Source organism: Elephas maximus, chromosome 1 (genome assembly GCF_024166365.1).
Source record: "Elephas maximus indicus isolate mEleMax1 chromosome 1, mEleMax1 primary haplotype, whole genome shotgun sequence".
In the NCBI taxonomy this organism is placed as follows: domain Eukaryota; kingdom Metazoa; phylum Chordata; class Mammalia; order Proboscidea; family Elephantidae; genus Elephas; species Elephas maximus.
In genome coordinates, this window is record NC_064819.1 from 84284546 (window position 1) to 84293291 (window position 8746).

General features: G+C 42.7%; 1 non-coding gene across 1 annotated transcript; it reads left to right on the top strand.

Moving 5' to 3' along the window:
* The first annotated feature begins 692 nt into the window (after positions 1–692).
* Positions 693–774, top strand: TRNAL-AAG (transfer RNA leucine (anticodon AAG)). Its single transcript has one exon. It is a non-coding gene; the product is annotated as a tRNA-Leu (tRNA).
* Positions 775–8746: the final 7972 nt, after the last annotated feature.

Below are 8746 nucleotides of genomic sequence, written 5' to 3' on the forward strand. Positions count from 1 at the left end.
AGAAGGCACCACTTAAACTGCTTTTAGTAAATTTCTCCACACTGGAAACATTTCAAGCATCAGTGAAATTACCGAAATATTAGACTTCCATATACCATGCTCCGACCAGTGGAACCCTGATTGCACAGTGATCGAGAGTTGGGTTAGTAACCAAAAGGCCATCAGTTGGAGTCCATCAGCTCCTCCTTGGGAGCCCTTTGGGTAGTCCTGCTCTGTCCTATAAGGTCTACTGGATGACAATGGCTTTCCTGTTTTTTTTAATACGTCTCCATTCCCCAAAAGCAATCAGTGCTAAGTCATACATAAGTTTGCTGTTGCTCTGTTTGTCACATAGCCTTCATCAAAATCATTTCAGAATTTTACCACCGACTGAATAAATATACAACACAGTGAAGTTTTCCACTACTGCTTTAAACATCACTTACAGCTGGGTGACATTCAGCAGGTTACTGATTGTATCTGGTAATCTCCAGCAGGAAAATGCAGATCATAGTAACAGTACCTACCACTGAGGCAGTTTATAGGACTGAATGACAGTAAATGTAAGGTAAGTGCATGGCACGTAATAAATTTCCAATAAATTTTAGTTTTGGACCAGTACCGTGTAGAAATGTTCTAGGAAAAGTATAACGTCATGGAAAACAGTCTTGTATCTTCCTAAATATAATGATTTAAGAGTTTCTCGGGAGCACGGTAGCGTGGCCGAGCGGTCCAAGGCGCTGGATTAAGGTTCCAGTCCCTGTGGGGGCGTGGGTTCGAATCCCGCCGCTGCCAACTCTATTGGAAATGGACTCCATCAGAGAAGGGAATTACCAAAAACTTTACCCGCTTTGATTCAGTCACTTCCGACTCGTAGCGAGCCTATACAGCACAGCGCGAAACTGCCCCATAAAGTTTCCAAGGAGCGGCTGGTGAATTTAGGCTTCTGTTTGGCAGCCGAGCCCTCAACTAGGGAGCCCTTGAAGAACATAAGCAAGACATTTATCCCCCTAATAATAGGTTAAGATCAATCTAAGAACAGTAGTTCGTGTCCAAGGATTAAATCTTTATGGTTTTTAAAATGTTTATAGATTTAAACAAATATAACTCATATATTTCCAAATTACAAAAACGTAAGACTTTATACACGGTGAAACTCTTCCACCACCTCCCCTCCCCATTCCACCTGCATCGGTTTCTGCCTACGCAAACCCAAAAAACCAATCCCATTGCCGCCGAGTCGATTGCGGCTCATAGCGCCCCTATAGGACAGTGTAGAACTGCCACCATGGAGTTCCCAAGGAGCGCCTGTTGGATTCGAACTGCCAAGGTTTTGGTGAGCAGCCATAGCACTTAACCGGTATGGCGCCAGCGCTCCCTTTACCTACCCGGGCAAGTAGCCTGGGGTTAGTCTGGGGTTACCTGCACCGAATATTATTTGCATAAGCAAGCTAATATGCAGTTGCCATGGAGTCAGCTCTGACTCCTGAAGACTCCGGGTACATCAGAGTTGAACTGTGCTCCCTAAGGTTTCCTTTCGTTTTTGTTTGTTTTTTTTTTTTTTTTCCAGCGTTCTTTTCATAGGCTCTGTGCTTGGAATAGCTGGGCCGGAAGTTTCTTAGTTTAAAACACCAACGAACACGAAGTCCTACCAATTGCTAAGGTTTTGATTACACAATCAGGGCCTCTGAAAAAGCTTCCAGATAATAAAACAAGCAGGGCCAATGGGCTGGGTTTCAGTTTCTCCTTCTTTTTCCTCTACTGGAAGCCTCTGGGGCAATGTGGCTCTCCTCCATTAGCCTGGAGAACCCGTGGTGGCCCTTCCCCTCTGGCTTTCTTGCTTAATCTGAAGATGGACTCATGTGACATAGCACTTCTTTTCAGAGTCTAAGCCCATTGGTAATAATTTAAGTCCGTTTCAATGACAGATTCATTTCATTACCTAATGCTAAGTAAAAATGAACAACTCGCCTGCCTTTTGAAGGCTGTGTATAGCAGCATCATTGGACAGGGTGTTTGGAGGTGAGTATTCCATACGGTTTTTGATGGCTGATTTTTTGGAAGTAGATGACCAGGGTTTTCTTCTGAGGTGCCTATGGGCGGACTCCAACTTCCATTCTTTCAGTTAACATCCCAGCCAATTAATAGTTTGCTCCACTCAGGGACAAATAAGCCAATAGGAAACTTCCCCCCCCCGCCCCGCCCCCCACACTGCGCACTTTCCAAACCTACTCTATTGCACATTACACGTTAGGGAAACTAATATTTCCCAGTTATGTAGTAGGGAAATTACGAATATTTTTTCCATGAGGTATTCTTTTCTTTTATTTTTTTTTCCACTCTTCTTGTAGGTTGTTTGGGTTTTTGGTTGTTGTTTCTTTTTGTCTCATCTTGTGTTTTTTTTTTTTTTTTTTTTTTAAGAGAATGGAGGTGTATTCAGGTAAAATTTTTTTAATGTACTGAATTATGTCAAGGTTTCATTGTTTCTATGTTTTGTGTAAAAATTGGTTTTCTACCCAAAGCTATGTAATCTCTCCAGTACTTATATTTGGTTTTATTTTTCATTTTTTACCTTTAAATTTTATGTGTATTTTGAATTTAAGTTTCGTCGATGACCTATTGATATAAACTTTCATTTTCCTAGATGGCTACCCAGTTAGTCCAACATCATTCATCTGAAGTTTCCATTTTGCTACATCATTTACAAGTGGAACTTAAATAGCGATTTATTTTCCAATTTCTGGGTGGCTCCGTTGGACCAAGTAAGATCAAGGTGGACTAACAATGGCTTGTTTACTGTATGCTATAATATCTGAAAGTGTTATTTACCCAAAGAATCCAATTGACTGCAACTGGTTTGGATTGTTCCGTTTGTTTGTGTTATGTCGGCATAAAGGTCTCTTAGTGACAAAAACGGTTTGCACTCAACTAGTAACCTAAAGATTAGTGGCTGGGAGCCACACAGTGGCACTGCAGAAGAAAGGCCTGGCAATCTAACTCCATGAACATTAAAGCAACAGTTTGCTGTTGCTTTCAGTTTGTCACATAGCCTTGACCAAAATCACTTCAGGATTTTAACCCATACTGACTAAATATACAAGAAAGTGAAGTCTCCCACTACCGCTTTAAACATCACTTACTGCTGGATGACATTCAGCAAGTTACTTAACATCTCTGCTCCTCATATTCTTCATCAGGAAAATGGAAATCATAGTAAAAAGCACCTATCACTGTGGCAATTTAGAGGACTGAATGACAGTAAAAGTAAGGACAATGCATGGCAGGTACTAAATTTCCAATAAGTTTTAGTTATTATTTGTTGGTGTTTTGGATGACTACCATGTAGAAGTATTTTAGGAAAAAAATAAGGTGGTGGATAACAATCTTGTGTCTTGGTAAATCTGATTGAAACATCCTGGGCATTATGGCAGTCTGTCTGAGAGGTCTAAGGCCTTTGATTAAGGCTCCAGTCTCTGTGGGGCCATTCAGTTGGAATCCCACCGATGCCAAATCTATTGTAAATTGAATCTATGTGAGGACGAAATTTCCAGAAACTTAGCCCGTTTTGATCGAATCCTCTAACTGGACGATAAAAAATCCAAGGGTTTGAACTTTTGGTTGGCAGCCAAGCTCTCAACTAGGGCACCCTTGGAGAACATAAGTGAGCTCTCAACTAGGGTGCCTTTGGAGAACATAAGCAAAGTAACTATCTCCCTAATAGTAGGTTAAGATCGATTATGGTCTATTAAAGAAAATGAGACTCTTGTCATTTCTGACTATTCTTTATATGTAGGAACGGTATTTCGTGTCCAAAGGATAAATCTTTATGGGCTAACCTAATGGTTACTGGTTTGGACCCATAGAGTCTCACACAAAAGAAAGGCAAGAAAGGCCTGACAATCTGCCTCTGTGAATGTTAAAGCCAAGAACACCCTGTGGAGCAGTTCTACCCTGTAACACATGGGGTCACCGTGAGCCAGAATCAATCCAATAGAATACAATAAGTTTCCTCTTATTGTTACTAGTATAGTAATCCAAAGTGGTTGCAATAGTGTGAGAAACCAGACCATTGTGGCATGCTGGTGGGAATGTATATTAGGCAAGATCCAACAGAATTACCATCACACTATCACATAGACTGCTTCAGGAATTCCATGAATAGAAAGTACTCACGCCCACTTGCCATGTCAGATAAGGAATATTATTTACTGCGGCTTGTTTGTATGGGCAAGATATATATTGTGAAACATTCAAAAACGAATTCTATGCCGTCAAGCAAGAAAGAAGCTCTTTCTGTATTGGTTTGGAAATCACTCCACCATACCTCAAGTGAAAATGCCCTACAATGGTTTGCAATTTCCTTATTTGTATAAAAAATGGAGGAAATAATATCCCCGAGAGACTATGTTTACTGTGCAAGGAGAAACTGGGGGACTGGGAAGGTTGAGGGAGAGTGAAGGATGAGATTTTCACACTTCTTCCAGCGGCGAAGAGTTTGATATTCGGTTCAAGCCGGGACACTGGAGACTTGAGTTTTCTTCCTTTGCTGTGTGCTTATGATACCCGAATATCATAAAGCACGAAGACAGACGAATTAAAAAAAAAAAAATCCATCAAATTCCAGGAGAGAAAAAAAGATTCATCTTCAGAAAATTATTAAAACTCATTGCGTACGCACAGATGGGACTGTGACCAGGCGGAGGTGAAGCCTCTTGTCAGCTGTGCCTGGGGGTTGGGGGTGGGCAGAGGGATTTTATTCTCTGTGTCCGTAACCAGAGAACAGAGGAGCGCTCGTCTCGCCCACGTGGACATCCAATCATGGTTTTGTGCGAGTGTGTAAAGGTACGCGTTTGTGAGAGAGTTTCCTTATTGTGGCACCAGATCTTCCAGTTTTTGCTGCATGTGTGGACGGTCTTATTTCCCAGATCTCAGAGCAGACATCAGTTTGCAATTGACCCGTGTCTTGGCATCTTCCCCAGGCGCTGAGAGGATGCATTCTGCCAGTTCTCACACCCCCAAGGAGACTAGGGCGAGGTCGCTGGAACTCGCCTCCCCTGTCGACCTCCCTTACTCATCCCCTCAGGCATTTCAGTACCCGCGAGTCCTAGGGGCCCGGGGCCCCTGGAGCCTCACTTCGAATTCCCCGGCCCTTCTACAATCCCACGCGGGACCTTCTCTGTGGCGCAGAGCTGCGGGCACGTTCACAGCTACCCGATCCAGCCCTCTGAGCTTTGAGAGGATGGGGCATGCAACTAGGGTGGATGGGTGGGTGGGGCGATCACCGCAGGGTGCAAGTGCGGGATTGAAACCAGATGAGTGGGTGACCTAATGTGCCTCAAACCAGGCTTAGGTGAGTAGAAGGCATTGTGGGGTTTCCCAGGAGCCATAGGGCTCTACACTTTAGGAGGACTGTACCTGGATCCAGGAACCCCGTGTGGCCAGCAGGCCTCACTTCCCCTTCCCTTCCCCCAAGAGGCTCTGCACCTCTGGATTTCTGATTAGAGTCATTATAGCGCTGGATTTTGCCCCTGTGGGATTTTAGGGGAGCTAGGGTTTTGAGGGAGATTCAGTACCTGAATTCAACCCTCTCAGCCTTTTCTTCTCCTCCATTCCCTCCCCTCCAAATCACTGCTTCCTGTGAGTGCAAGTGATGATCACTTGGCAGTCTGAGTCTCAGTGGAATTCCTTCAGTTAGAGACCCTCACTTAGGGCATCCTAATGAAGAGCCTAAATTACAAAAGATGAGGCGAAAAACAGCGAAGTTGGTTTTTTGAAACCTATATCCCATTTGGAACCATTGGGCTGCCTCTGCTTTTGCTGGTGGTTATCCTTGGACTAATTGAATTATTGGCACTGACGCTCAAGCAGCTCGAAACTTTTCCTGCTTTAGTAGTTCTACAGCACATGTGAGTAAGCAAAATGTCTTCTTGTGTTTGTCCGTATTCTCACAGTAAACTGGTCTGGATCGTGTAGATTTTGTAGCAAAAGTATTTTGTCTAATCAGACAGGAGAAAAACAGTACTAAGCCATGTCTTTGTACAAGCACTATGGCTTATTGGTTCAAAGTCTTCTCTTGTAAATAACAGATCCTGGGTTCCAGTCCTAGTAGGACCTTGATTTTTTCCTCTCCATGGAAAACCAATCTCCTCTCTATCTCCCCACCCCTAAATTCTGTACCTCACTTACTATAAGTTCTGATTCTACTGATCAAAACCACTTGTGACTCCAGGATTCTCACTCCCAAAAGAAACGTGATAAGCCCTAAGTAACTTTTCATGAGTTTGCATTAAATTATGCCAGTTCTTTTTCTCCAACATACGTTCACTGAGCTTCTATTATGTGATGTGCACAGATTCAAAACTTACACAGCTGTAGCTAGAAAAATATTATTTGCATTTATCCTCCCAACCAGCAAGCCTTTTGTTAGCAATCAATTCAAAATACACATGGGTAAAAATACAAGATGAAATATGATCATGCCTAATCTTTTTAAATTTTATAATAGAAAAAGTCAAAAAATAAACCACAGGTTCGTTCATCGGGAACTGTTTCAATAATCTCTGGTATATACAGCTGTGTTATGGATTCAGTTGTGTCCCCCTCAAAAAGATAAGTTGAAGCCCTAACTCCCAGTATCTGTGAATGTGATCTTGTTTGGAAATAGGTTCTTCGAAGATGTGATCAGCTAACTTGACGTGACATCATATTGGATTAGTGTGGGCCCTAATCCCATCTGAGTGGTATCCTTACAAAAGAGGGGAAAAGACAGAGACACAGACAGAGGAAAGACTGCCACAGAGTTATGCTACGGATATAAACCAAGGGACACCTGTGTTTACAAGAACCTGGAAGAAATAAAAAAGGATCTTCCCCTGAAGCCTCTATGAAAATATAGCCCTGCTGTCACAGTGGTTAAGCGCTCAGCAGCTAACCAGAAGATTGGTGGTTGGAACCCACCAGCCACTGTGGGGAGAAAGATGTGGCACTCTGCTGCCATAAATATTAAACCCCCCATTGGATCAAGTGGATTCTGACTCACAGTGAACCTATAAGATAAGTGTAGAACTGCCCCACAGGGTTTCCAAGGCTGGAAGTATTTAAGGAAGCAAACTGCTGCAACTTTCTCTAGCTGAGCTGCTGGTGGGTTCCAACAAGCACCCAATCTCTTAAACACCAACAGCGTTCTCCCTGTAAAGATTACAGCCTTGAAAGCCCTATATGGTCATTATGAGTAAACTATGAGTCAGAATCCACTCGATGGCAATGAGTTTTTGACACCCTGAATTTGGACTACTGGTCTTCAGGGGCAGAAAGATATTAAAAGGTAATATAATAAACCCGAATGAGCCTCTAACACAAAGACATAAGGGTCATATGTGCTATAGTTGGATTTCAGTGGCACCAAATCTTGGGAATAAAAGCCTGAGAATGTTATAAAAATATGGATCCCTAGGTCCACTTACCAGTTCCTGATTGGATTGAAATAAGGTGGAGCATATAGTTTAGAATTATCACCAGGTAATTCATACCATCAGATAGGTTTGGGAACCACTGGCCTAGAAATTTGAATGGGGAATAAGGAACCTGGAGAAACGTCACCCCAGAAGAGGGACAGTAAACACAAAGAAAGTGGGAGGGGAAAAATGGGTAGAAGGGGCAGTGTGATGTGTCCACTGATAAAGAAATGGAGGCTGCAGATGCTGGGAAGGAACATAGATGGCTGCTGCACAGATAAGAAAAAAGAAGAGAAGTGTGTGGAAGAGGGCTTGGACCTCGTAACTGTGTGGATGAAAGGATTCCGGATCATCGAGGAGGTAGAATATTTCTGAGCTCTCTGTCTCTCTTGTGCTTCCTTTAAGTTCACAAGTAGTAAGAAGGCTCTCTCTAAGGAAAGTGGGCTGAGATCATTTATTCTGCAGAAAACTCCAACTCCTTTCATCTGAAACTCTGGCTATGAGAGTTCAGAACTGGTCTTGTGGTCCCAGGATAAACAGCACACTTTGAAGGGCACACATGAGGTGTTTTTCTTTGTACTACAGAAGCCCCGATCTTGGTGACTTCTGAGAGAACCGAAAGAAATTTCATTGCTGGTGGTAGGGAGCAATGCTGAATGTAGAAGGGGGACATGCCTGAAATTTTGCCTTGACTTTATCAAATATTAGTGGTTTTGCTTATAAAGTAAATAACACAAAGAATGGCTAGAGAATAAAACCAAAAAAAACAAACCTGTTGCCCTTGAGTCGATTCCAACTCATAGCCACCATATAGGACAAAGTAGAACTGCCACACAGAGCTTTCAAGAAGCGCCTGGTGGATTCGAACTGTTGACCTTTTGGTTAGCAGCCAAAGCTCTTAACGACTAAGTCACCAGGGTTTTCACCAGGAAGTATTTGACAGTAATTGTCAGGAAAAGTTGAATCCCTGAGCTAGGATAACTCAATGGATGTACAACAGACTCTAAATGAGGGTCCAGATTTCAAGAGCAGGTTCAGGCTTAATAACCACATCACCATCACGCACACACGTATTTCTAACTTTTCCTTAGAAGACCTTTGAAACTGAGCATTCTCCAGAGAAGCTTATTCCATCATTTACAGTGGGCTATTTTATTTGTCACCTTTTTCTTGGCCACCATCTCCCATTCCTAAAGCAAGTCTGTGAGCCAGGAAAACCAGGGTCACTATAATGTCGATACCAACTCTTCATACAGTACATTTAGTGGTTTGTTGCCAGTGACATAATGCAAATTATTGACCAAATCTAGTAT